The sequence below is a fragment of the Athene noctua genome, chromosome 19 (assembly GCF_965140245.1).
Source record: "Athene noctua chromosome 19, bAthNoc1.hap1.1, whole genome shotgun sequence".
Lineage (NCBI taxonomy): Eukaryota > Metazoa > Chordata > Aves > Strigiformes > Strigidae > Athene > Athene noctua.
In genome coordinates this window covers 554,674-582,073 of record NC_134055.1, presented here as the reverse complement: position 1 = coordinate 582,073, position 27,400 = coordinate 554,674, and the positions used below count along the sequence as shown (strand labels likewise).

General features: G+C 49.4%; 1 long non-coding RNA gene across 1 annotated transcript; it reads right to left on the bottom strand.

Moving 5' to 3' along the window:
• On the bottom strand, positions 1 to 26,783 carry LOC141968450 (uncharacterized). The gene is made up of 3 exons (XR_012634875.1): positions 26,642 to 26,783; positions 21,456 to 21,597; positions 1 to 461 (listed from the first exon to the last, which is right to left on the bottom strand). It is a non-coding gene; the product is annotated as an uncharacterized LOC141968450 (long non-coding RNA).
• Between the last annotated feature and the right edge of the window lie 617 nt (positions 26,784 to 27,400).

Sequence of the window (27,400 nt, the reverse complement as noted above, 5' to 3'; positions counted from 1 at the left end):
TTTGCCAGACTGGGCTTTAAAATAGCATTTGTTTAATTTGTAAGTGTATAACATGCTTTGATGAGTAACTGTCTGGGGTCAGACATAAGGAGTCACTGCTGAGTTCAGCTCCCGCGAAAGCAGCGATATAAATAGCCAAATCTGTAACAGACCACGAGACGCCAGGTATGCGCTGCCCGCCGAAATCCTGTCAGTCTGTCCAACAGGACGGATGCTGATGGCTCTGGAAACTCGCTGCTGCTGTCCTGGGTAAGTACCCAAACCTGCTGGGTACCGCCCCAGACGTGGGATACGCCTGGTCCGTCCGCGGCTGCGCCGGGCTGGGGCACCACGGCAGAGCCGAGCTGCTCCGGCGGCCTCTGCCACGCGCTGCCAGCACGACGCGGCTGTAAAAGACTCTGCGGCTCCCAGGTGTCCGTGCTGAAATGACCGTGGTGTGCAGGGCACCCAGCTGGCTTCACCTACAGAGAAGAAAGAAAAATTCTGACCCACATTTTCAGAAAAAATGGCATCCTTCCAATGCTGACACAAACATCAGCCCCAAAACAGAGCAAGCCTAGGATCTGCACCAAAGCCAGCTCCATTGGGATGCTCGGAACAGCTAAGAGCCGGACCACGTTACTCAAGAGCCCCAGTCCCAGGAGCTCCTTGGCCCTCCGTGGCAAAAGTCCCAAGCCTGCTGAAACAAAACATGCCCTGTTCACTTCATGGCAAGATCCATTTGCTGAGGAATAGCAGGAGGTGTGACAGAGCCAGCTGCCCCTGTCCCCCGGAGAGCAACTGCCCCCCGATAACCGGCGCGTGGATCAGCGCCTGCCCCCACGCCGGCGCCGCCAGGAAGGGGCTCCCCCCTCCCGTGGAGTTACCACCCCCAGCCTCTGGAGGCTGACGGGCCGTTCTGGAAGAGGAGAACACGGGCATCACCTCTGGAAGCTGGTACTATGCCTGAAAATGGCTGTTGGCCTTTAAACGCAGGAAGAAACAAGAGCAGGCTTTGAGCGCACATTAATTTAAAATGTAATTTTCATCCTCTGCCTAGGACTCACGTGGGATTTATGCTATTAAATATTAAATACCGAGACCTTTATGCAATGAGGCAGCTTTATTGAATAGAATTATACCAAACAATGAAATCACAAGCTTTGCAGATATTAAGCATACAATAGGTTTCAGGAAATACTGCACGTAAGGACCCGGAGGAGAAGCCCCTTCCAGGCAGCGACGGACCCGGCGGGGCCCCGGCCCCGGGGCTGCCCTGCGCGGGCGTCCGCTGCTCGTCACGCAGGCCAGGCTTTCACAAAGAGTAAAAGAGGGTGTCTCTGAAGTTCAGCTCGTTTTCCCATTTGTGTAAAGTCCAACAGCAAATTACAATTGCTTTTTTTTCCCCTACACTGCACTCTAGGGAATTATTTTGAATAATCTGCATGAGGACGGCGATTCCTTCGTCAAGACTGGCTGCTGGAGTGACACGGTGCTGATTTCACTCCCCGTCTGGATGGGAATACAAGCACTTCTTGAGTGATTACCAAAACTGACTTCTAATTAACATTGGTGCCACTAAATCTCAGTTCTCCAGGGCTTGCAAATAAACAAGCACAACAGAGCCCCAAACACAGGCAAGATAAATGTGCTATACTAAATAAATATTCACCAAAGTTATTATGTTTATAATCTTTGGGAGGGCAGAGGAAATGCTTTCCGAGGTTGACTTCAAGGAATTCAGTTTTCCTTCTCCTTGTTCTTAGCCCTGGCCCCCAGCTTGTCAAAACCTAAGCGTTTCCAAATTCAGATTGCAAGACTATGCAGCAGCCCCACCAAATTAAAAAAATAAAGTAGGGGGAAGGGGGCAGATGACCTCACTCCTCCATTTACAATGCCGTTCTACATTTGATTTTGCCATGTTCAAGAATAATTTAAATAACAGATGTAAATGATAATTTTGATAATTTAAAATATGTGCTTTTTGAAGGAAAAAATTCTCTTTAAGTAATTTCAATTTCAGTAAAAATTTCCAGTTTTGATAAACATCAAAACCCACTTTTAAAAGCGCTCTTAGGAAAATTATTATTACTATTATTGTTTTGCATAAAGACGACTTTAAGCGTAAGCAACTGAAATTCCTCTGCACTCCAGCACCGTAGACGGAGAGACGTTACTTTGACCAAAGTCCTCGACAGTTACAAGCTCCACCATAAAACGAACAGCGCTGCTGTTTCACTCCCTGGAAGCCGCCGTGCCCGGCTGCGAGCGCTCCCAGAAATCCCACCAGCTCCTCTTCTGCGCCCAACGGAGAGGAGGATCTGGTGCTTCCCACCCAGGACTACTCAGTTCTCTGGTGCGGAGCAGCAGCAGCACCCGGGCTGCCTCGCCCTCCTGCTGTAAATCCCCTTCCCCGGCCTTTCCGGAACCTCCCGCACATTCACCCGGCGAGGAAAGGGAGAAGGAGCGCTCCGGAGCACGGCACGGGAACTCGGTGTGCGCAGACTTTTTCAAAACAATCTCAGAACAATCAGGCAGGGAAATTAATCTGCCATTAGTTCTTGCTCTCCAGTTGAAGGGAAGGACAGAGCTGATAAAGGTAACGTTCCTTCTTCAACCTTAAATGTTCATTTTAATACTACGATACGCTTTTTCACTTGAAGTCTCCCAAATTTAATGAATATTCAGTAACATGTTTTATCCTTAGCGCCTCTCAGGATTTAAAACAATGGAATATAATGGTTATTATCCTACTTCACAGCCTGCCTGATACCCGATTTAATACCAGTTAACTCACCTCCACAGCTGTGGAAGATCCAGGGACTAGTAACACTGATGAAAATAACGTCACTGATTTAAACAGACCATATTTGATCTGTTAGCCTTGATTTCAGAAAACCTGCTTAAGTGCAGTTTGGAATACAGTTCAGCATAAGCACAGATAACTACTCAACATGGGGCACTTCTCATTACATGTGAAGTTCATGTATTTAAATACCTTCCGAAGCCAAAACATTCACGTCTCCTGTTACAAGAGTGCCATTTATCGGCAAGTTTCCAAAGCACCGACGGAGCAGGTAGAAGCACCTTGCTGTTAGAACAGAAGAGGCTGCTCCTATTATTGACAAATTCACTGGGGTTTTCATAGTGGAGAGAGGTTTGGGAAAGCTCTTCAGTGAACACACTCATCTTACAAAAATAGCACAAGAAGAAAAAAACCTCCCAACTTCTTGAAATGGACTCAATGTTCAGAGAGAAATTTTTAGAAAGGAAGACTAATGTGATGAAAAGTAATTGGAAACCTGTTAGAACTGCCTTAAAAAGATCGTCTTTGGGGAAAACATCCATTTAAGAGGCAAGAAAGAAGTGTAAGAGCCTGGAGGCTAAGTACCTTTCAGTAAAGCGTGCAGCCTGTTTCCAAAGGGCCGGCCCTGAGCCGCTCCGGGCCAAGCACCCTGCGCTCCCCTCCTCCAGCCCAGGCCTCAGCCGGCCAAGGTCCCCCCCGACCTTCCCAGCCACCGCCAGGGAACCCCCAGAGCCAGGGAACCCCCAGAGCCAGGGAACCCCCAGAGCCAGGGAACCCCCAGAGCCAGGCACCAGGAGCACAGGAACCGTGCAACGACATAAACACAGGGATTTATACCATTCCTGACAGAACAAGGGAACGAGGGAATTTCTGCAGCTCCGTTTGCAGTTCCAAGTTTAACCTATGCCAGAAGAATGAGATTTCCAGACATTAATGTTTCCCACGTGCTGCGGAAGAATGCCATGTACCTCTGAAATTAGCTGTCTCCACCATTTCTGTTGCATCTGCTTACAGCCCAGCAACCTGCAAAGGAGACAGCTAGCCAAAGCAGCAATAAAAATAATTTCCAAGGTCAGAGGAGCGCATCATGCTTTGGGCATTGGAAGTCTCAGCTTTGCTCTAAGCTGCGTTGATAATTGTCACCAGAGACAGCAGGGAGGACTTTACACCAGGGTGTTACGCTGCTCGGTGTCCATATGGCTCCGCGAAATTTTTCTCGGTTTTATTTCACGGTTGAAGAGATCAAAGTTTCCTTGAAGAGCTGGCAGGCAGAGCAGACAGAATTCCCGAGGGATTCTCCTGTTCTGGCAGCTCAGCGCAGGGAGGGTCCCCCGGGGGCTCTCGTGGATGAGAGCACTCTGGAGCGGCAGGGACGAGCCGGGACGCAGAGCCAGACTCTGAGGGCGACTCCACGAAGCGCTGGAGCGGCGGGCGGGGAACGGCACGGGGAGCGGCCCTGGGCAGCACACGGAGCAGGACGGCCCCTGCACGGTCACTGTCACGGGTCCGACGACAAACACAAGTGAAGGTCCCTTCGAACGCCCCCGGGGAGGTGCCGCCAGGCCTTACAACATCCATTCCCAGAGCAGTTTGTTTACTATTGGCTCCCTCCGGTTACTTTACGATCACAATTTCTAAAACTGGGTTAAGAAAATAATAAGGGGCAGGGGAAAAACACAGGCTGAGAGATTTCAAAGCCTGGCGCTCCCCTGGGCGCTGAGCCCCCCCGAGAGAACGGCCCGGGTCAGGCCGGTGCCTTCGGCACAGCAGCATCACCCACAGGTTCCCGCTGGCTCCGGCATGACTCAGCCTGGGCAGGATCAACCCCCAGAGAGCTGCGAGGAGACACTCTGCCACAGCTCAGGGGACCCCAGGGCACAACACCACGGGGAGATGCACAAGTCCCTCACTAGAGCTTACGCAACCGTTGTATTTTGCTCAGATGTGGCATTATGCTCTTCTTCAGCAACTATGTTGAACAGTCACTGTTCGAGGGGGACAGGTATCATTTTACATGTGTTGTTTTTAAGAGAAGTTAGAAGACAAAACCATTTGATTGCTCAGTCAAATGACTTTTGCATCCTTCTATCCCCGTATTTCACTGTCTCCAGACATCTGAAGTGAAGAATTAAAGTAACTGTCTGAAATGAATAATAAAACAACATTTAAAGTCAATAGAATAGCTTGAAACAGATCAGAATGAAATAGAGGGTTCATTCCATTTACAGAGGAGGTGATCAGGCAGGATCCACCAGCGAGAAGGCAGCAGAGCCGGGTTTGTGGCTGTCCTGAGAGCCCCAGAGGGGTCCCCAGGAAAGCCGCTGGCACCTCCCTCCCCTGCCCAGGAGGGTCCCACCGTGGGTCCCTTCCTGGGGCGGGAAGCAAGGGGGGGAAAAGGAGCAGCACCCTCCTTCCCTCCCAGCCCAGCTCATTTCACAGTAACTTCATTCAGGGTTTTTATGACGGAAATGATTTGTTCTTTCAGTTGAGTTGTATGAGGCCTTTGCTTTTAACACAACCACGAACAAATACCAAAAGCTTTGGTGACGCCGCATCACACACGTACCTCTGTTACAGAAGGCCACGGTATCAGAGAGCTTCCTCCCTGGGTGATGGACAGCGTTACCTGTCTGCCATGCAAGTCACTTCTCCCGTCTCCAGCCCGGCCCTGCCCGAACACACCGACCACACGGCAGAGACAGGCTGTACAAGTAAATGTTGCCACGTAAATAATGACAGCTTGACACTATGGCTACTATTTTCTTCTGATATTTTGATGTTTTCACTTATGGTCATTATAAATTACTTACTCCTGTCCCTAAATACCAATCAGAGCTACCATCAGTGCCATTGTGACCACAGGCAGGTGCAATAAAATTGATCAAGATGCTGACAGTTAAAGATACAAGCAAATGAACATGACAAACTGCCAAGAGCTAGGAGCAAGAAACACCATGTTCTTCCTCTGTAAAACAGCACCTGGCAGGGTGGTTGTTTTCACTTCGGTTTTGTGTAGACAATAGCTTTCCAAATTACTCAGGAAAACCTCTTGGCTCCTCACAGCAGGAGGGTCCCCTCGTGCCGCGGGAAGGGGGTGTCCCTGCGCTGCAGCCCGCCGGGAGCCACGGCGGGGCACAGCCCGGGGCTCGGCAGCGCTGCCGCGGCCGGACCGAGCGCGGGGCCGCGGGGCCACCTGCCTCCACCCCACCCCGCCTGCTCCCGAAGCCCGGGGTTGTGGTTCACCTGGATCGAGGGGATTAGGGACTGCGGAGGCAACGGCCTGCCGTCCTTCCTTTCTTTTCTGGAAAGCCTCCACCTCTCAAGGCAGCCTCAGCTCTGCAACGTGTTGCACTAAAGAAAATGAGGAAGATGCTGTTGCCGAGTAACATTCTTCCTGGCAAACCTGCGTGGCAAATTCCCTGGAAAAGTGAGAAATTCTAAAGTGCAAAGTAATGGATTGCACCAAGAGAGGTAGTTTGACAGCAACTGTTTGATTTGAGTTCAAAGAGAGAAAAAAACGTGGCTGGGCCTAAACAAGACCGTTGACCATGAAGTAGACTTTGCTGTAACTGAAGTGAAAAGGCTAATTCATCAAGCTGTAATGAGAATCTCATTGTCATTCATCTTTTATGTGAACATTTGCAGGCAAGAGTCTGGATGTCAGGGGAAAGCCCTGTAATTAATTTATCTCTGTTGTGTAAGAGGTAACAGATCTGAACGATGGGTTCTGTCCCAGCACAGCTGCCTCAGATAAAAATCAAGCAGATTATTTAGGTCTGATTTCTACTTTCCTTCAAAGGAAAAATAAATAGCTGCAGAAAAATCAGAACCATGAGAAATACAGAGTTTGGAAGAAGGAAAGAAGCAAGCCTACCTCCAAGAAATCACATCGGCAAGAACGACTGAAACCCTCAGGGGGGAGGGGGGAAGAAAAAAAATATAATCTGTTTGAAATGGGAGAATTTTATCATCTAGCCTAAGGTATCAAGTTCGGATTAAGACCAAGCAACAGAGGCGGCCATCAAAGTAATCTGCCATGATAATTTGCCCTCAATTTATTCAGAAGACAGTGTCAAGGCTCCCTACAATTACAAAGCCCTGGCTCACTCTCTGTTCTGATTGCTTTAATCACGGTCCTTTATTTTTTTGAAGGCACAAGAGGCACTGGAGGACCTGGCACCCCCTGAAGTCAGCAGAATTTGTGTTTAACAGCGATTTCTGCCTTCTGACCCAGCGCCCTGCTGCGGCTCCAGGGCCGTCGGTTTGCAGCACCAAGGCGAGAGCTAGGAGCCGGGGGGGCAGAGCCCGGGAGCCGCCAGACCCCCACTGGGAGGGCAGGGGCTGGGCTCCGCGAGACGCGTCGGTGCGTGTTCCGTGGCCCGGAGCCGAGGGGATGGACTGGCCACCGCACGCGCCCGAGCGCTCAGCTGGGGCCCCGGTGACAGCGCCCGGTGCCAGCCACCAGCCACAGGTTGCGTGGGCTTTGGCCTCGGCTTGGTGTTTTTTGGCGGGTTTGGGGAGTATTTGGCCGTATCTGGGGCTGCTGTGGGATCAAAGCCATGCAGACACCTTCACAAATTGTGGTAGATTGTAGGACTACGTTATATAGTGACAATTAACATTATTTCCTACGGCAGACAATTTATGGATCAGATTTAGGTGCAGGTGGCACTCCGAGGGCTGCAGTACTGACACAGGAGCCCAGGCAGCGGTGTTCTCCCGTGGGGCAAAGGTAACTCCAGTGAACACAGACTGTACAGCGGGCTCCGTATATCCTGCCTCAGTGAAATGGAAGAGACTTTTGGAGAGCTGTTGTTAATAAACATCAACACTCCCAGGAAAGTCAGAAGATGCAGAGGGAAGAAGGAAGTCTCTGGTAAAGGTTAGCAATGTCTCTGTGGGCCATGTTTGTACAGGCCTCCCCAGGCCCCCCAGACACTCGAGGTTCAGTTTGGGCCCCTCACCCGTGCAGATCAGCGCGGCTGGAAGACAGGGCTCACAGAGACCGGACTTCCTCACCGTCCCAGCATCTCCCCCGACCGTCGGCTCAGGGTTTGAAGGCAAGAGCTCACGTAGCTCCACTAAGCACCACATTCACTCGCTCCTCTCACACATTTGTGTTTGATTTAACCTTTCACCTTTGAAAAAGCAGAACAAGGGGATCTGGGTATCTAACTCTAAACTCCTTAGAAACTCCAGACTAATGGTTTATCTAGCAAGAATCCATACCTAAGGAAAACTCAGCAGTACAAGGCACAGTGTTGCCTCCCTGCTGCAAGCCCCGGGGTGGCCAGTTTCCCTTCCTGGTGGTGGCCACATCCTGCAAGGGCAGATGGTCCCACTGAAACCCGGTGCCAGGGCTGTGCCGCTCCACCCCACGTCCAGCCACACAAACTTTCTGAAGCCGCAGAGTCTAAAATGTCATATTTCCCAAGTTGCAAATTCCCTCTGCTGGGAGGGCTCTGCCCCTGCTCGCCCAGCACCTGCTCAGGGGTGAGGTGACTGGAACATATTGGTCCTGTTGCGCCTGCGCAAACAGAGACTTCTCAGCTTGTTGCTGGCGATGCGTCCCAGCAGAAAGGAAGCGTCAAACGCACCCATGGTCGTTATTATTTATCAGGCACCATTTCACCATGTTTATTCAGCAAGGCCTTATTTCAAGATCAAGTCAGCGAGACGCTGCGGCCCGGCTCTCGGCAGGGCTGTGCGGCACCGGGGGGCATGCAGCCCTGCTCTCTCGGGGGGCCCAGGGAAGCCCGAGGGCTTATGCACCCCCTGCTCACAGGGGCAAGGCGAGGCTGTTCCGTAAAGCAGAGCTCTGGGGCTTAAGGGAAGTCCCCGCCACCCACCCGGGGCTCAGCACAGACTGCAGCTCACTTTATCATCATTTATCACGGCGAGACAGACACGGCAATCAGAGGATTAACAACAATCACGTTAAGCTCAGCGAGTCACACCGCTCACCTGGTGAGCGTTTTACTTCAGATAGCAGCAGGCTCTCTCCCGAAGGGGCCGCGGTACGTTCAGCTCTGGTGATGAAGCAGGAGTGTTGGGCTGGCGCCTGCTTCAGTACCACCGATTTCAGCAGCGACAGCTCTGACAGGGAGCAGGCTCCGTCCCTCTGCCTGAGCGACTGCACCCTGCACACAGGCTCCTCAAAACCCCTCCAGGTCCCGCACGGCCATTCCTCCCCCAGCTCCTGAGCAGGGCCTGCACGCTCCAGCTGCCCGTTCCGTATTCCAGCCCTGCGTAACCTGGATTTGCCTCAAGGGTATCATCTTGCTGCGGCTGAAGTCAACAGCAAAATTTTCATTGACTTCAGCGCTCTGGACTATGCCTTGAAAGAAAACTGTCCAAATGAAGTGAAACAAAACAAAAAAACTGATACTTCCAGAGCAAGTGGATTTAAACCCCCTTCCTGCTTTAACTTGAATTTTAGAATTTTAAGACACTAAAATGATTTTTTTAAAAAAAATCAAATACATTTTTGCAAGCTTTCCTCAATCCTTCAGACTAGACCTTATAAACAGAATTAGGATTTGCAATTAAATACCAGCACTCAGCTGAGATAAGGTACCACAGCAACCAACCACCTGAGTGTGACAGCGGGCTTGGAGCAACTACACAAGGCCTTGGGCCTGCAGTGATAAAATACATATCACGTGTTTAAGGAAGAATATAGATTAGACCTAGCAAATGAGAGCTGTGAGCTCCAGTTGTGGCAGAGCCACGGAGACACTAAATCAGAACAGAACACATAAACCTCTGGGGAGCTCAGAGGTAATTAAGCATCGCTCGGAGGGAGAACATCCCTGAGAACGGTCTATAGGAGAAAGGCCTCCGGGTTCTCACTCGACGGTAGGTTTGCACGTGCTGTGGGACCTCCTCCCCGACTTCGGAGACGCCACTGAGCCCCTGTGCCCACACCCACGCTGCAGCTGCACGGCGTGAGCAGGCTGGCAACACGCTGAAAAAATCACGTGGGACCTGCTGATGCTCAGCATGAAACCGTCTGCCGTCAGCTGATAGCTGCCCATAAAGCTAATCAACTGCGGGATGGCACAAGGGAGAGACGAGACTTCGACATGATTTCATTTGTTGTCAGTGGCAATAAATCTAGAGTGGAAATTGCCGAGCGCCTGTTGATCTCCGCATCCAGGCAGGGTCAAGGTTCCCCAAAAAACAACTAAATGATGATCATTTAATAGTAATTCTGCAGGAGCACCAGAAGACTCGGAAGAGTGATGGAGACTGGCCTGAACTGCCTTTTGCACAAATAAATGCCACAGAGACAGATCGTGCCCTTAGGAAAATTCTGATCCAGAAATGTACTTGTGCGGGGTCCAAGTCCAGCTCAAGGTGTGTTCCCTGGCAAAGGCGGGAAGGCAGCCCTCGTGTCAGAAGGTTTCCCATTCTGCAGTACCAAACCTCAGGTGGATAAACAAGCGAGTGAGTAGAAAGACAAGGGAGCAGGACAGCTGGGTCTGCATAAATTAGTAGTCACAGCGGATGATGCATCGATATGTGAAAAGAAGAAAGAGCAGACTGGGTCGCTGTTTGCAGCCAATGCATTAGGTGAGCTAATTAAAGAGACAAGAAGGAAATTATAGTCAGTGGAAAATGAGGTAGCTGATGTCTGGAAAATGAAAAAACATCCTGCTGACCGTGACAGACCTGCCAGGTGTCTCTCCGTGGACAGGGATCACACGGGGCCAAAAGGCAGAACTGTTTTTTAGGAGAGGAAAGCACAGCAAGGCAGAGACAGGAAAGGCAGAGGAACACTGATGAGCCCTGGGAAAAAAAAAAAAAAAGTAACAATTTGGGCATGTTCCTGCAGTTGGGGATCTTTTTTTTTTTTCTACTCCACATCACCATGAAACTCTTCAGATTAAAACAACCCGAGCGCTAGCCAGTACGCTGATATAACCCACGAAGATGTAGGTCTCTAGTGCTTTATTTTGATTGGGTTTTGCCCTCCATTTGCTGGTGTGTTTGGAAGTCAGCCTGTAAGGATGTTCTTGCCAGCTGGGAAATCCCAGAGGACATGTTCCTTCCTCTGTTTTGCTGGCAACCATGAGGAAAAATTATAATGAATGACCTCTTTTCTTTTTTTCTTCCGCACCAGCTGGCTCCGATACCCTTTCCCAACCTCCACTGGCATCATCTACCAAAACAGAATCTCATTTCCTAGATAAACACACTTCTTCGGGCTTCTCAAGATAATACTTCATGAAAAAAAAACAGTACAATGGAAATACATTGCATGGGTTTCCCTCTTTTAAATGCACTTTTTTTGCTTAAAGAGTTATTGAAGTAAGTAATTTTCCTCTCTTCTGTTAATCCCAGCTCTCCACACATCAAGACACATCTTTCTAACCTGGCCACACTGGAATCCATTAGATAACCTTCAAATGGCAGAAATGGAGCTCTCTGGGGTTTCTCTGACAAAACAGGTTGCCAGAAGAAAAACACTGAAGTGGTTGTCTTCAGAAGTGTGCAGAAAAAAAGAAAAAGAAAGAAAACCAGGCTATTTTTTCTTTAACTCTTTCTTTTTGATGCTTTATTTCACCCGCATTTAACAGGGCGAAACACGGCCTCTGCCAGCCGCAGGACGACGAGTGCCGTGGCCGTGGCTCCGGCGCTGGCGGCCACCACCACGGTGGGGGCAGCTCTGGGGTGTGGGGGCAGCTCGGCCCCAGCCCCGAGGAGCTGCCGTGGCCGTGCCCGCCGCTGGAGTACGGGGGCCTGGGGCCACCAAGGCCACGGGTGACACCTGGGCTAAGCACAGACCCCCTGCGAGGGCTCAGGCCACGGCGCTCACGGGAGGCGACACGAGCGCGGCAGCAGCGTAACGTTTCTGACATGAAAACTGCCTGAACTGCGAAATCCGTTTGACCTTCTGAGACTCAGGCTCTTACCCACTCACTTTTCAAGCAGAAAAACCTTACGGACGTCACCCGTACAGCAAATGAACCTCCCTGGCTTTCCGTTGTGACAATGACCTCCGCATAGCGCGTGGCAGGTGTGGCCAAGGAAGAGCTCTGCTGTAACCCCCCGCAGCGCCGCCCACAAGCACCCGGCGCAGAGGAGGGGAGCTTAGCACTGGAGAAGAGTCAGAAAGAGAACATTTAAAAAGGAAGATCTCGGCCTTTAGCTGAGCCAAGCGGATGGTTCTGCAGAAACTGGTACTTGACAGACGTTTTTTCCCCCTTAATATTCCCTTTTTCCATAAAGTTATCTCCATTTTCAGTTGTTCTGGTTCGAGTCCACTTTGCTCTGTGGGGATGATAGGTTACTTAGCAACTGAAATTAAAGTTCGATTATTGTATTAATATTGATGCTACCACTGCATGAATCATGATTCCAGTAGGAGGAATAATTTAAGTTTCTTTAAAATATTGATTTTGGAAAGATGCCAAAGTGCAGGCATATGGGGCTGAATTCCTGCTGTCACAGCAGCTCAGGGATGAGCATCACCAGCCACGCTAGGGCAGGACAGAAATCTGAGAAAGCAGAGAGAAATTCTGGGCTAGAGTTTTAATAGAGCTACCCTCAGCTCAGTGCACAAATTCAGAACAGCACAAAAATATTTTCACATTTGGAGGAGTTGATGTTCTCCTCATGTACAGGAATATTTGGCGACAGAGACCTATCAAGTTGTCACTTGCATATATTCCTGTAACTCGCTGGATAAATGGGCTCACCTTTCAATCTTATGAATGTTTTCAAAGATAAATTTAGGAAATTAAGTCCCAGTTTTCTCTTTTTCCACCTTTTTCTTCCTTTGCTAAAGCCTGTCACACATTTCAGTTAAAATATTTCAAATCATCTTCTCCACTTTCACAAAGCAGTTCTAAAAAGTAAAATACCACCCCCCCTCCCCGCCAAACTCACTGTTCACTGCCACTAAGAGCACTCATCTCTTTCTTGGAGCTTTCTGGGCTTCACTGAGACCAGTTCCACAGACACAAGCTCCCAGCACGTATCAGGCAACAAAAAGGTGATTTTTCTGTTATTGCAGAACTTCAGCCCAAGCTAACGGACCCACGTCAGGAAAGTAACACTAGTGACAGTGCCTGGCCAGCACTGCTGAGTTCAAAACCTGACACTAAAGACAAGGAGATCTGTCTATTCTCACACATTCATCTTTCAACAGGGCTCTACACATCATCCATCTCCTGCCCAAGACAGCAATTCAGGGTGTACCCAAGCACATCCTCTACTTAAAAACATGCAAGAAACTCTGATGGAGTTGCATCTTTTTTCAAAGCTCAAATGCCTGTAGCCGGGCACACGCTTAATAACATTAAAACCCTTCCTGAACATTAACCACAGCAGCTCCCTTTTGATAACTTGCAGTTCTTCCTCTGTAAAAACAATGAAAAATACATGGTAGCTCTTCTAAAAGACCCCCGCAACGCACGTGTGCTGGATCACTGCTGGAGAGGGGAGATGGAGCGTGTGCCCTGGGAACGCGGCGGCATCGGGTCACAGGGGCGACACAGCCAGCACCACTGAACACCAAAGGTGTCTGCGTCCTGCGGGCACCGCGGGGAACGGCTTTTGTCTGGGACTGCAACTGAACGTGTCTGCTGCCACACTGGTCGGTGGAGACACAAAGCTTACGGTTGTCCCCTAACGCTCGCTCCTCAAAGGAGGGCAGCAGTTGGGTGAGCCCACCTCAGCTGGAGGCCGAGCGCACCGCGTGGACAGCTGGCAGACCTCCAAGCCTGTAAACATGAGTGTTGGAATCCTCACCCGGAATTTCTTGAATAAGGTCCGAAATAGAAAGTGGTCATGAATGTAGAGTTCCACTGAGACTTGCAGTACTTGCCACATAAACCACAAAAAATGGGTTATATAAATAACATTCCGTGAAAATGCCTTTAACAGTTGTGCTTTGAGACATCTTTAAGATCATAAACTTCACCCTTTTTAATGTTTTTGGTAAGACTTGTAATGAGAAAAGACAATTCTGAAGTCCTGACATTAATAAGTCTATTGTAAAAAGGTCACCTTCCCCTAAGAATGTTTTATTATCAGTGGAGCAGAATAGCTCTGAATATGTAATGACTTTTATCTGATGATTGCCCTGTATTCTTTCCTAAAGAAAGAAGGCTTCAGATGTTGATCATTTACATATAAGTGTTGAAGTGTTTGGCAGCAGAAAAACAAACTGGTTCACAGAAATTAATTATAAAGCAGCTACAGAAGAGGCATGAAAATTAACTCCTTATCTTGATGTGTCTCTAAGAGGTACTAAAAAGCACCACAGGGCTGCCTGTCCTCCAGGACGCTACTGGACGTCGTTGAGCTGAAGTTAAACACAGGCAGCGGAGATTCACTTTCTGTACAGGTCCTTGTAGACTGCTTCTCGTTCGCATTTGGGGTTTCCACTTTGGTGTAGAAACTCCACCACTCGCATTTAGCAGCGCATAAAGGATTAGGAGGCGCCCAGGGAGGAGATATATTAATGCTAGTGACAACAAGATCTCAGTTTAACTACTAACAACAACCGTATTTAAAACCAGGGCTGCCTGAAGGCCCCTGTCCCCAGCAGGGGAGAGGAAGGGGCCCAGCCGGGTCAGGATCAAACCGAGCCGTGTGGGACAAGGGAACGCGTCGGACCCCTCCCAGAGCTGCCAGCACGGCCCCGGGGGGTTTGCATCCCGGGGGAGAACCCGCTCTGAGGGAACCGAAGCCCCTCTGCAGTCCCAAAGGGCTCCTCCTGCCTGTCTGGCATGGCAGAGGCAACCCCCGGCAAACAATGCATGTTTTGCACTCACTTCAAATTAGAAGGTTTCCCCAGGAGAACTGCGTGTTCATAAATAGCTATGGCAAAGCTTGCTTGTTGTTTTGAGTCATTAAATTACATTGCACTTAATTACTCCCAATCTACCACCAATGAAGGTTTTCCAACAAAAACTGCCTCCATTAAGAAACCATTTTTATATCCTAATGATCTTATCTCAAGAATGCTTTTCAAAGAGCATTTAAACGACATCACGCTTCATTTGCCAGGGGGACGCACAGAGGAAAGTCAGTATATTTTTAAAATCATTTTTTCAAGAAAAGATGTTTTTCTAAGACTGCCATCTAGGACAAAGGCTTTGCCTTACTGGGAAGGCCATTTATCTGGGGACCAATTAGCTGCTGAATTTCATCAGTGAGACAAGGCTGTGCCAATTCATCAGTATTTCAAAGGGAATGCCATGGATGTATTAACAGAGGACGGTGCTTTGCTGCAAGCCAATGGCTCCTGACTCCACATCAGAAGTCATTTCATGATTCTGCAGGGGGACAGAAATACAGGTACGGCTGGATTTGGGAGGGTTTGCTTGATTTCATCCCAGCACTTGGAAATAACAATGTACAATCAGCGGTACCATCTTTAGAACATATCCCCTGTACGTTTCTGTTTTTCCCAGGGATATGTGTTTCCAAGCTGGCTCAAAGATTACGAGCCCAGAAATGCAATTCTTTTCTCAGAGAGGTTACAGTGTCTTCCAAAAATCAGGTCCTTCAGGAAAGTTAATACAAAGCATCCAAAAAGAAACAGGTTTAAGCAGCCCGGCGTGAGGAGAAGGGTGTGCTTTGGGTCACCGTGCGTCTGCGGCAGTATGGCACCTGCCATAACAGCACCAAGCTCCTTCCACATGCCAGGACGAACAGAAACACATTTGAGGGATGAGTGAGAGACTGAGAAAGGGAGCAGAGAAGACTGAGGAGTGAGGGGAGGACAGGCAGCAGTGAAGATTATCAATTTATCAAGCAGCTGGTGAGATCTGAACTGGAAATGGGACTGGGCTAAACCAGGAGAAGCAAAGACAAAGGCGATTTAGCCTGCGCTAAAAGCGTGCGGGTATGTGCCTCTCCTATAGCTCTTCACGAGTCAGATCAGCTGAAGTTAAACCCCTGAGGTGCTTCCAAGCATGCCCTGGGTCATTTGCACCAATTACAGGGCTGCCGACCAGTCTGCCCTCCAGTTTGGAGCTTAATGTGAAACAGGAGGAGCCTGAACATCTCTGTATCAGGAAATGGGTATTTAACCTAATTTTTCCAAATCCTAATTGCATCCTTATTCTTCCTAGTACTGAGCTAATAAATGAGGCATTTCAGATTTCAGCCTGACATTTCAGCACGCCATTAAAAAAACCCACACCACAACAGATTAAGCAACCATTAGATATATTGTTCTTTCTCAGCCAATGCAACTCAAATGCCACATTTCACAGATGGGTTTAGCAATTGATGTTCTGTATGGGCAGGAGCAGCAGGGTGGGCTGATTAAACCAGAGTAACAACATAATTTGGGGCTGTTTCTTCTGTTTTATTGTAATAAGTTTCAGTTAGTTTGTGCTTTCTCCTTTCTGTCAGCAGCGCATCCTTCAAAGGGAAGCAATCCCGTGCCCGCGTCCCCAGAGCGGAGTGAACTCCCGAGCACAGCGCTGACATTTCAGGCCACGAGCGCCGGGGTGTTTGTGTTGAACTATGCTCCCTCATGTCTCCATTAAAGAATGAACCACTGACAGATGAAAATATTTACGGTTTCCATAAAGCTTGCTTCATTTTTCATCCTGTGAAAGATGAAACACTTCCTTAATGTCTTTTACATCAAAGAAATAATTTCTTTATGTGCTATCGTCCAATCTGCTTTCCATTCCCAATCTCCCTTCCCTTAGAAAGCTGAACACTAATTGGTATTCAGTGAATAAATTGGCATTACTTTTATTAATTATATCACATTGTTCAACACCCAAGATAAGGGAATTACTGTTCTCAATACCAGAGATGCTGTTCCTGCCAGGAGAGAGAGGCAGAGAGGAGCAGGTAAACAAGGCCAGAAGTAACGCTCTGCCAGCAGAAGATGCCTTTTATCAGCCCTGCTGGGCTCTGAACTCTGCCTACAGCCCTGGCAATAAGCGAACACATTCCTACCGGTGGAAGCGAGCCACCTCCCCAGGCACCACTCCTGTCCCCACATCTCCCCGCCGTAAGCACACACACACTCAGCACAGCGACGCCGGCGCGCAGCACCACAGCCTCCGCTCTGAAGCTGCCACTGAGCTTTAAAAATCCAGACAGGAGTTCACAAAGCTAATTTGGACGTTGGTGTCTGATTCAGGAAAGAAAGAACGAGCTGCTTCAGCTCACGCATGGGGAGAATTTATCCAACCCCAACTAGGAAGAGATAAAGGGTTTGTTCAGGGGCTGCTGAGAGGATACAGGAATCAGAACGTATCCGGAAAAAGGTTCCGTGCCAGAGGGGCAGGAAGGACACGCGGCACCTCTGGACGAGCGGGAGCTGCGGCGTTCACCCGCCTCTCCTCGGAGGGTCCCGGCCCCGCAGGCCGCGCTGGGGCTCGGAGCACCCGCTGCCACTCGCGGGAGGGAACCGCGTCCCATCGCCGCGAGGGCGCCCAGCTCCAGCAGCTTCTCCAGAGTGGGCAGCAGAGCTCAGAGGGGAACACAGCAGCCTCAAAATCAAGTGCTCATTCACGTGTTCAACAACATACATTTTTTTTTTTTATATATCACCAGTCAGAAACAGCACAAAATAGCTCTAATTTCCAGCTCTTCAGGATACAAAAATGAGCACATCTTTTAGTAGCTGTTGACCTCCAGAACAAAATCCCTCTTACTGATAATTTTGCATCGCAACAGTATAATAAGACTCCCGCACAGCTTACCCTGGCTGTAATCTTCAGCCTACAGCTAGCGTAGGAAAAGCAACAAGACTTGGGTGACACTTCACGTTGTGAGTGCTGGGAAATCCGAGCTTTTCCCTGCAGGTCTGCAAGCTCCAGCAGCCGCCACGGAGGGCGAGAAACCCCAGGATGCATCGGAGCAAAATAAAAACTAAACAGAACTCCCCTCTCCCTGCAAACAATCATGTTTCAGTTCCCACTACCCATTTCTAAAGAACCACCGAAAAAAGAAAAAAAAAGCCTCTACTTACTCTCTGGCCTCCTTCCCCTTTCAGCCTCCCCCTTCCCTTTTCTGCCTCCACTTTTTATGGCCTCTACTTCCCAACCAGCCTCCTAACCCTTTTCAGCCTCCACTTCCCCTTCAGCCTCTCACCCCTTTTTTGCCCCCATTTTTGGCCTCAACTTGCTCTCTGGCATCCCACCCCTTTTCAGTGTTCAATTTTTCTGGCCTCTATTTGGCCTTGGGCCTCCCAGCCCTTTTCAGCCTCCACTTGTTTCAGTTTTGAGTCCAGAGATGAACAGGCTGCATCGGTGTGAATTGTTACAATAACACTAAAAATTCAGCAGAACTCATTATCCCAAATTTAATCGCTCCCTCTGAAATTCTGTCAGACTCATTATGTTGGTTCCCTTTTTGACATGGTTTAAGCTCCTCCAGAGAGCAGCTGTACAATAGCAATAATAATGATTAAGTTGCTGTCTAAAGCTTCACTGGACATCAAAAATAAGTAGAATAAATTCACACTTGTAGCCACATTTTAAAGAAAATGATCATTGTACCAAAGCGGTAGAGCTTATGATACGTCCTTACGGAGTTAACTAAACAGAAGCTTGCAGAGAAAACGCAGCAGGAGCCCACGAACACAGGTCTGAGGGGTCTGGATCACATCACTGAGGGAGGGCAGGCTACAGAGATGAGCAAAACATGCATTTTGGCAAATATAAGCTATCTGAAAAAGAGGCTCAAGGAAAGCTGAAGTATTTGCAAATCCACATGAAAGGCAGGAAATATTTTTAGTCCAAGAGATGAGATGGGAGTATTTTTTTAAGTAGTCGTATAGCAGAGCAAGTGGACAGAGAATCGTAGCCACGGTCCACACTGCCTCCGAGCGCTCCCCATCCCAGGGACGGCACACGGCAGCTGCCAGGTAAGAGTTTACTTAGTGCTGGGGAGTTACCTGGCCCTTTTCTCACAGTGAGCTTCTTCCCTGGGACCAGAAAGGCTGGAATCACTGCAAGTATCTTTTTTTCTGCATTACTTGGTTCTGGGAAGGAAGAAAAATGTGGGAACTGATACAGACTGAGCAGACTATTTCCAAGATGGATCTGCTCTGCTCTGTGAGACAGCAGAGAGCTTTAGCAGAAGCAAGGAAGTGCCCAACATTTTTTTCAGGAAAGCGAAAAATTGACATTTCATCCAGAAGCGTTACAATCCCTGCTGCTTCCTGCCTCGCGGGGCCAAGCGCTCTCTGCCCGCTGGTCCCCGTGGCCAGACCCTCTCTGCAGCACAGCTGAACCACACAGGGCTGGTCAAGGAGAGACCTGCTGCTTCCATGAGGCTTTTCAAGTCATTACAGGTTTCAGACCAAGGGTAGTGGAATTCATTCACCTTTTTTTGCAAGTCATATTCGACTAGGATTCTTTTATTTCTCAGAGGATTGCACTGTCAGGCAACGCACAAATGTTATGCATTTAAACAGTCTGCTTTGCAATAACGCACCCATTCAAGTTGGCTTTATTACACTTCAATGTATTGTACGTATTCAGCTCAATTTTCTTCTCGCAAGGTTTCATAAATACAGAACCCAGTTACTGCAGATCGTAATCTGACTGCCCAGCACTAGGCAGGAGGGGCCACCTCAGCAAAACTCCTCTGGGGCAAACGTGTTCCCCGCACCCCACCGTGGAAAGCACGGCCCAGCCTCCAGCTGAACCCCAGCCCGAAGGGGCAGTTCCAGCGCCCAGCAGGTTTCTCAGGCGGGTAGAGCCCATCAGCACCCCCAGACACGTCAGTAAAGGCCCCCCAGTGTCCAGTTCTCCTCTTGTGCTCGTGCACATCTGCCTTTTCAGGAGGTGCCATCCCTTGGAGCTCGCTGGCCCTCCCTGCCCTCCTCCTGCGGACGGGCACCGGGTACCTCGTGCGGCAGGACCCCGGTGCTCTGCCACACACCACAGGACAGCCCCGACCCGAGGGCCCTGCTCCGGGGCTGCGGACACACGCAGAGGGCCCCGCTCCAGGGGCTGCCTGTCCCCAGCCAGCAGCACCCGCTGTCATACCTGGAGTCCCTTGGGGAAACAGCCCCCGCCACTACCCCAAGGTCTGACCCCCTCCGAGCCCAAAGCTAGGTTTTTGGAGAACAAGGGGGTCTGCCCTCCCCTGCTGCCCCCTCAGGCACAGCCCAGCCCTGCCTGCCCTCCCCCAGACATCACATTTCCCCTCTCTGACTTATGAGACGACAACAACAAATAGCAGGTTGCACAAAACACTGCGTGATGCTGCCCACACACACACACCAATTACTCTGTTGGTTACCAGGCTCCATTTTATCAAACAATGATAATCCTGGACTTATTTCACCTTAGTATTAGGAAAAGAAAACGTCAGAGGAAATACACTGATCATTAACTGAACCGTAGGACCCGACCTGTACAACTGCTCTATCAGAGCGCACCGAGCCAGAAAGACTCTGTAGGCTGATGCATTATTGGATCAAGAGGAAGCCGGGCTCTGACTCGATGGCTGCCATTATCTCGAGGGGTTCCTGAGGAATTCCTCACGTGCCCAGGCCAGAGGTACACGTGGGCACGAACAACAGCCAGCAGGAAGGATGCAAACCAGGAGTTTTACAACAAGCTGTAGCTGTTCTCTGTGAGGCGTGGGGGTGCCATCAGCCAGGAGCAGGGACATGGGCCCCCCCACCCCAAGAGGCCACAGGGGATTTCGATGCAGAGCATTAGCAGGAAGATGGAACTCACCTCCATTGCTGCTCCACCACCCTGGAGGAAAGCAAAGCAGATCACCACCCTAGAGACTACAGAACACCACCCAGGGAGCCTCCCTGCCCCAGAGCAGGAGCTCTGCAGCCACTGCAGTGAGCTCAGAGCCTTCTGCACAGGACACACCCCTGCCCCAGCTCCCACTGGCCACCCCCAGACCCCCGCCCCGGCCCCTCCCAAGCCCCAGGTGCCCCCACTCGGGCAGCCAACGAGCTGGGAGAGGCCTCGGCAAAGGGGAGCCCCAGCACCTGGAGCCAAACGCCGTCAGCTGGGAGCCTCTGCAGAGCCTTTCCACAGCACCTAAATCCAACTGCACAGAGTGCACCCAGGGCCCTGCTCCAGGTCAGGAGGCGCTGGAGCACCCCACAACCATCTGCACTTGCCAGCTCTATCAGTAGGCATAAAAAGAAATTGTTTCCCCCTTCAAAATTTCCACAATTTCTGATCTTACGCAGTTACTTCTAAAGTATCACCATACACAGACACTCACATTTGACAATACACCCTAAAGTGTACCTAAAGGCAATAGCTCTTCAGTAAGGACCCCCACTAAGATTAGTAAGATTTAAACATGTACTCTAAATTAAAACACAGGTGAGGGTTTTCTTGAGTACAAGTAACATAAGTACAGACTTACTTTTTGGAGGGGAGGTTTAAACAGAGCTATATATAGGTGAGTATCATCAACAAATTTTGTAATTAATTCCAGCAACCATTAACTGTAGGAGTGAAATCACCGGAGCTTTGCTAGTTTATGAGATCTATGATGTGTGTCTATTTATTTACTAAAGTATGTCAATCATACCATGGTTTCATTATGTGGTATAACAACTAATGAAGAGACACTGTCCATCAGAGTTGCAAAGAACCAAACAGGATTTTAACTGAAATTCCACTTCAGCACCCAGGAGTTAAGTGGGACATAAACAATACAGAAACCTTGTGCTAATTTCTCCTGAACTTACCGATATTTCCACTGAGGATCAGTAAAAGAGCCCTTCAGCTGCCCTGGTAAGTCACGGTTAGAAGAGCAGAACCTGAGCCACGTCTGTCCGTGCAATGCGCTCGGTCCTTTGAAGCATGTTGGGTATGTCCCAGCGTGCATCGCTAAATAAACCAGAACCAAACAGAAAAGTTACTTTCAATTATTATTAACAAGCACTGCTCTATTTTAATTGGCCCCCTGATGAATACTGGCCTAAGAGAGGGGACAATAAATTGCCTTACTGTGTGAAATTTGTGGTTTGAATCCAACAGTACAAAAAGCCCCCCCAGATCACAAAAAACACCAGAGCGCATAATACCCTCTCGGAGCACACGGGGAGAGCTGACAGCACAGGTCTGTCAAGAGCTCTTCAGACGCCTGCCAGCTCCGCCGGTGCCGAGCTCAGGCAGCCCTCACAGCTCACGTAGTGAAATGGAGTCTTTCATCATTTTCTAGTTGAAAGGAAGAGTTGATGAGCAAGGTGTAATTAATTCAAGCATTTCTGAGAGCCCCAGTTTAGATTAAGATGTTCAGCTTCAAATTTCACCAAAAAAACCCAAATCAAAACAAAAAAACCCCAAAAAACCTCCCATGCTGTCTACCTTCTGTGCCAGCAGAACAGCAATGTTTATTTTCTAGCCTGGGTGAGTGAAAAGGGGTTTGTCCACGCCGGCAGTGGGTGCCTGTCCCCCTCAGACATCCTGGCGCTTGTGGAGCAGACACATTCTGCACTCCATGCTTTGCTCACCCAACAAACTGCAGGTAAGAAGAAACTGTTACTGAAGAAGATTGAAATTTGTCTAGATCAAAGTTCACAGGCATCAAGCAAACAGAGAAATCCCAGCAGAACCGAAGCTAATTGCTGTTAGAGTGTAAAAGCTGTAGGAAAAGAAATGCTGCTGAATGATTTACTTTCCTACTGTGGTCCACATAGTTGCAAATCCACGCTCTGCTCGGCCGCCACCGCGTGCCAGCACTACTGACCTAAACTCCTGAGGCTGAGGTGCCAGTGGAAGTGAGCGCCATCAAAATGTGTGATATTGCAGAAACCCTATAATTCCACCAAAGGTGCTTAATCCAACCAAAATCTGCCGCCTGCGGGTGACATTTCTGTGTCAGTGCCACGGATGATGGATCAGCCTGCACAGCGATGCAGCAGCGACTCAACTTGTGCTCCAACAATCCCTATCTGCAGGGCAGCTCCTCATTAAGAGTCAGTATATTATTACGACAAATCAATATTACTCTTTTTGATCTCTGTAACATTTTCGGGTCTTTTTAATTTTACATGAGCCCAGTTCTGCACACCAGTTCTAGAACTTCCTCACAGTTTTACTTCTGGAGCTGCATCCATTGAGCTGCAGAAGTGCCGTCCGCTTGGCCCACACCAGTGTTGGACAAGAGGCACCGTCCATGAAAACCTGCTCGGGGGACCAAAGGCCCTGCGGGGGGAACCGGCCCCCCCGGCACTGCCGAGGAGGCGAGCCCAGCTGACGGCTGTGTGCGGTCCCGAGCGGGTGTTTGGGCGGAAGGGGACTCTGCTCACGGACACAGATAGAGTGAACACGCAGGTCATTAACACTTCCCTCTCTTACACCTTTTGCAGTGCCGGTGCAGTTACTGCAGGGTTGCATTTTCTACGTGATTTCATTGCTGTGATGTGAGAGCGCACTCGCGTCCCTCTGAACAGCACGAAGGGAGCTACCTGAGATCTGCACCACCTCTGCAACTCAGAATTAATGTCCAACAGAGAACATTGAGCAAAGGCACAGGGAAAATGGGATCTGTCCTTTAAAGTCATCTGTGTCCGGACAGCACCGTAACTGCCACAGCGTGACGGGCACCAATCTCGGGTGGCCTCAGAGTTGGAAAAGCAGTAGTGATCAAGTATTTGAGCTCAAGACTAAAGCAGTCCAGTTTTTGTGAATCAGGAGTTTTTGGAAACCATATTACTTTAGTGTGTACAGAGGCTGTACAAACCCGCTCCGTAACCGCAGCAAAACCGTGGTTAAAATTGCACTGGGTTGTGTAATAGCTGTTGCTTTCTCTCCCTGACATCAGGGTCGAAAATTCTGCTGCAGGTACATAAAGGAACAGAACCCTAAGTCATGTAAATACCCTCAGCCCAGCCAGCAGCATAAGGATGTTCAGTGCATTTTTCATTTTAAGGACAAAGCACATTCCCAATTAGTGATTAAAAGGAAGCTTGAGCCCTTGATTTATCAACTCAAACAAACTGGAGGATTTCTGAAGAAAAAAAAAAGCCATCCTAGAATAACGTAACATTCAAAATTAAAAGTGAGGAGAGGGGAATAAAGGAGAATAGGGTAAAATAACAGAGCAGAGTGCAGTTACGGTCCCAGGGGAACTGCATCTGTTGACAAAGTCAGGAATATACATAAAGATGTTGAGGAGGGTAATGAAGACACAGGACAGTCATATCCCAGGAGCCTAACACATGTAAGGACAACAAGATTAACTTAATAAGGGCTTCTTTTTATTTTGGATTAGGAAATGGTTCTCTAGAAGTTATTTATACTTTCACATGATATTAATTTTCAAGGGGAGACTTTTCACCTGCCTAATCCCCATCTTGCTGCTCGAAGATGATCCTGTTGTGCTTTCTAACTTTTTGCCCATTTTAATTATTTTTTATTCCCTGTGTCCCTTAAACAGTTTTAAAATCCCCTGAATTCTGAAATAATTTTGCCTTAATAAAAAGTAGGAGTACACTTGCATGCTTGTTCCATCCAGTGCTGTTCCATTTAGTTTTAGTTGTCCCCTGCGTTACAACTCCCAGCACTTCCACCTCACTCCCAGACGTGGCTCCCGAGATGCCCCCGGAGGCGGGCCCAGCCTCAGGGGACTCCACACGTGCTCAACCCCCACCTCGGCGATCTCAGGCCAACCTCCCTTCCGGGTACTGGCCACACCAGGTGTCACTTGCCTCCCACAGCAGCCAGAGCAGCGTGAACACTCGGGCCCTGCGTTGGGTCTGTTCAGGCCTGTTTTGGGGCCACGCGCCGCCCCCTGCACCAGGTGCCGCTCTCCAGGCGTGGAGGGAACAGGGGGGACGTCGGGCGTCCGCAGGAGCTCCAGGGGGGCCTCTGGTGATGTCCTGTCCACATTCCCACGTCTCTTCTCCTGGGCAAATTACGGTTGTAACTCACGGTCTTCCAACCTAACGCTTGTTACGGTTTGACTACACACAGCCCCACACCTGCCCCGCAAGCCACGCTCCAGGAGCCACCAGCTGCAAGCTTCTGCTGCCACCCAGGGTGGCCCTGGTGCGGAGCAGAGCCCCAGCGGAGCGGAGCAGAGCCCCAGCGGAACGGAACAAGCCGCAGGTGACAAGAAGGCTGTGACGGGGCAGAGACCTGCCCCGCGTCACCCCCCGGCGGAGACGGGAGACGCCTCCCGACACAACATCTCCAGCTCTTGCACACAGCTGGCTACAGGCACGGCACAAAGGCTTCACATTCCAAATGTGGAAGCAAACCTCACCCAGAGCTGAAAACTCTGTTAAATTCTCCTGACATCTCTACTGTGATCCTTTCTTTTAATTAGTGGTCTGATGGCAATAAAAATGCAGAAACGCTTTTGTCTACAGAAGTTTCTGTGTGTTACCATAGCTACTCTCAGGGTTATCACTGTCCATTGCATCATTTAAAATATTCAGGGTAGACAATAAATTTCTTGTCACAGTACCAGTATGTGCTATCCTATCTCTAGATGTATTCAGGCGTGTTTTCAGTTTGTGTATTTATTTACTGCATACGCTTGAGGGTATCTTTCCAGGCAGAGTGTGGTCTAAATATAAACATATTTCACCTGGTCTCTTACAGGGTAGAAGAGCTTCTAAATTCAGGGCAGCACATAGGGGAGACATTTATCTCCTTGCAGTGAGACAACAGAAGATCTCACTACCCTTTTAAATCCACGTTATCCCTGAACAGAGAGTTTCAGGTATATACAGGGACTTAAGGAATAGTTCCGTATCCCCACGCCTTGGGGAATTCTGCCTTGGAAAATCGAGCTTACAGGTCTCCAAACAATGTATTGTCTTTTAGGATTAGTCCTAAGTTGCAGCCTTTTTCCTTTGTTAGCAGAGGTGTTCACTGAAGGCAGCCAGCACATGGAGCAGTCCTTGCCAGCTCTTTCACGTGAGTTACTTACTGTGAGTTCCTGCTAGCTGGTACACCAGTATTATTTTATTCCAGCAAGGAAGAGCAAACAGTTCATTGGTTCTCACTGCCCTGCTAAATACTTCAAAGGGGTCAAATCGAACAAAATTCCAGACATCTCAACCTTGCAGGTAATCAACATCAGCAAGAGAGGTCTCGGCTGTTCTGGGGTCCAGCCCAGAGGATTAGTTACATGAAAGCATTTGCCAGATGTAACTTGTGACTCAGGACTTCCATGTTACAGAGAGCGTGCAATTTTTTTGTATCATAGATCAGTCTAATACACTGAAACCAAAGATTTCTTGTTTTGTTGTGTGATGATTCTTGTCTTAGAAGGGAGTTTAGGCATCTCCATTCGGCTGTGGGAGCTCGGTCTGGAGCCTGCGCCAGGACACAGTGCTCACTGGATGCGCTCAGCCGGAGGCTCCTACGGGATTCCGCAGAGCCCTGCTGCACGGATCCACCTCGTGCTGGATCTGGGTTTTCCAGCATCACCTGGAAGTCAGCGCAGCACAAAGAAAAGAGCCAAGTCCTCCCAAAGAAAGCAATAACTGAGCCACATCAACCTCTTAGTAAGCTCCATCAGTGCCGTTGCCACTCCCCTATTCATCAGGAACAATGAGTGCAGACATTGAGATTCCATGCTGGTTTTATAAACAGAGTGCTGCCTATTCAGTATGTCACATTTAGGCAAAAGAACAGATTCTGGCTGTAAAAAAGAACCCTTGGAACCTGCTTTTATAGTTCGTTCTTGAAATATTTCTAAACAGTTCTCTCATCACATGCATTTAAACAACTCCAGCCTCAGGAGTATAATACCTATAGAAAATACGCTGACTTTTCCAGAGCACAAACGCAAGTCTTACATGCAGGTCACAATTTAATGAGTTCACAGGAAACAAAGTCCCCAAATGAAAGGGGAATCAATGCTAATTACGATGGGGAATCCCAGTGTCTCTAGTGCATCCATAGTGACGCTCACCTGCAAGCACCAACTTGTCCCATATTGCTCGTAAGGCTGGCACGAGGCACGGCGCCCGGCTGTGTGTCCTTCTGCCCTCGGATCGGCACTGACAGGGACCAGACAGACAGTAACCGGTGGGGGGGAAACATCCCAAACTCCCCATGTAGAACTGGAACAAAAGAAAAACCCAGATTCATGAATATTTAGCAAGTTTTCACACTCTTATTCATGACAGATTTATTTCAGATTTAAAAGAATATCAAAACCATTCACCACAACTCTCTTGTGCAATTAGAGCAGCCGGTTCTGGGGCTCCACCCCACACCTGCCTCCTGAGGATCAGTCTGGGACTGGAACCCTCAGGGAGGAAAATGGCATCCGTGCAGGCCACTCGTATTTGGACGCTTTTCAATTACATTTGTCTTTGGTCTCTGAGGGTGTTTACATCTGCTACATAACTGCCACAGGATCAAGTGTTTCTCAGACCCTGCTCCCGTTACTTCTTTAGAACGACCAAGACAACAGCATCCGACTCGACCGGGACGACCACCCGGGCCAGGGGAGCGTCAGCTTCTGCCAGCGGAAGGTTCCAGCACAGGACCAGTGCTGCCGGCGCAGCCCCGGCTGGCAGCGGGGACACGGTCCGCAGGGGGTGACACCCAGCACTGCCCTGTCCCCGGCCACGGGGCACCCCCCCTTGGCTCGGGACCCTCGACCCGCAGCGAGCGCCGCGGTGTCACCAGCCGGCTGGGGGCACGTCCCCGCCGCGGGCTGCTG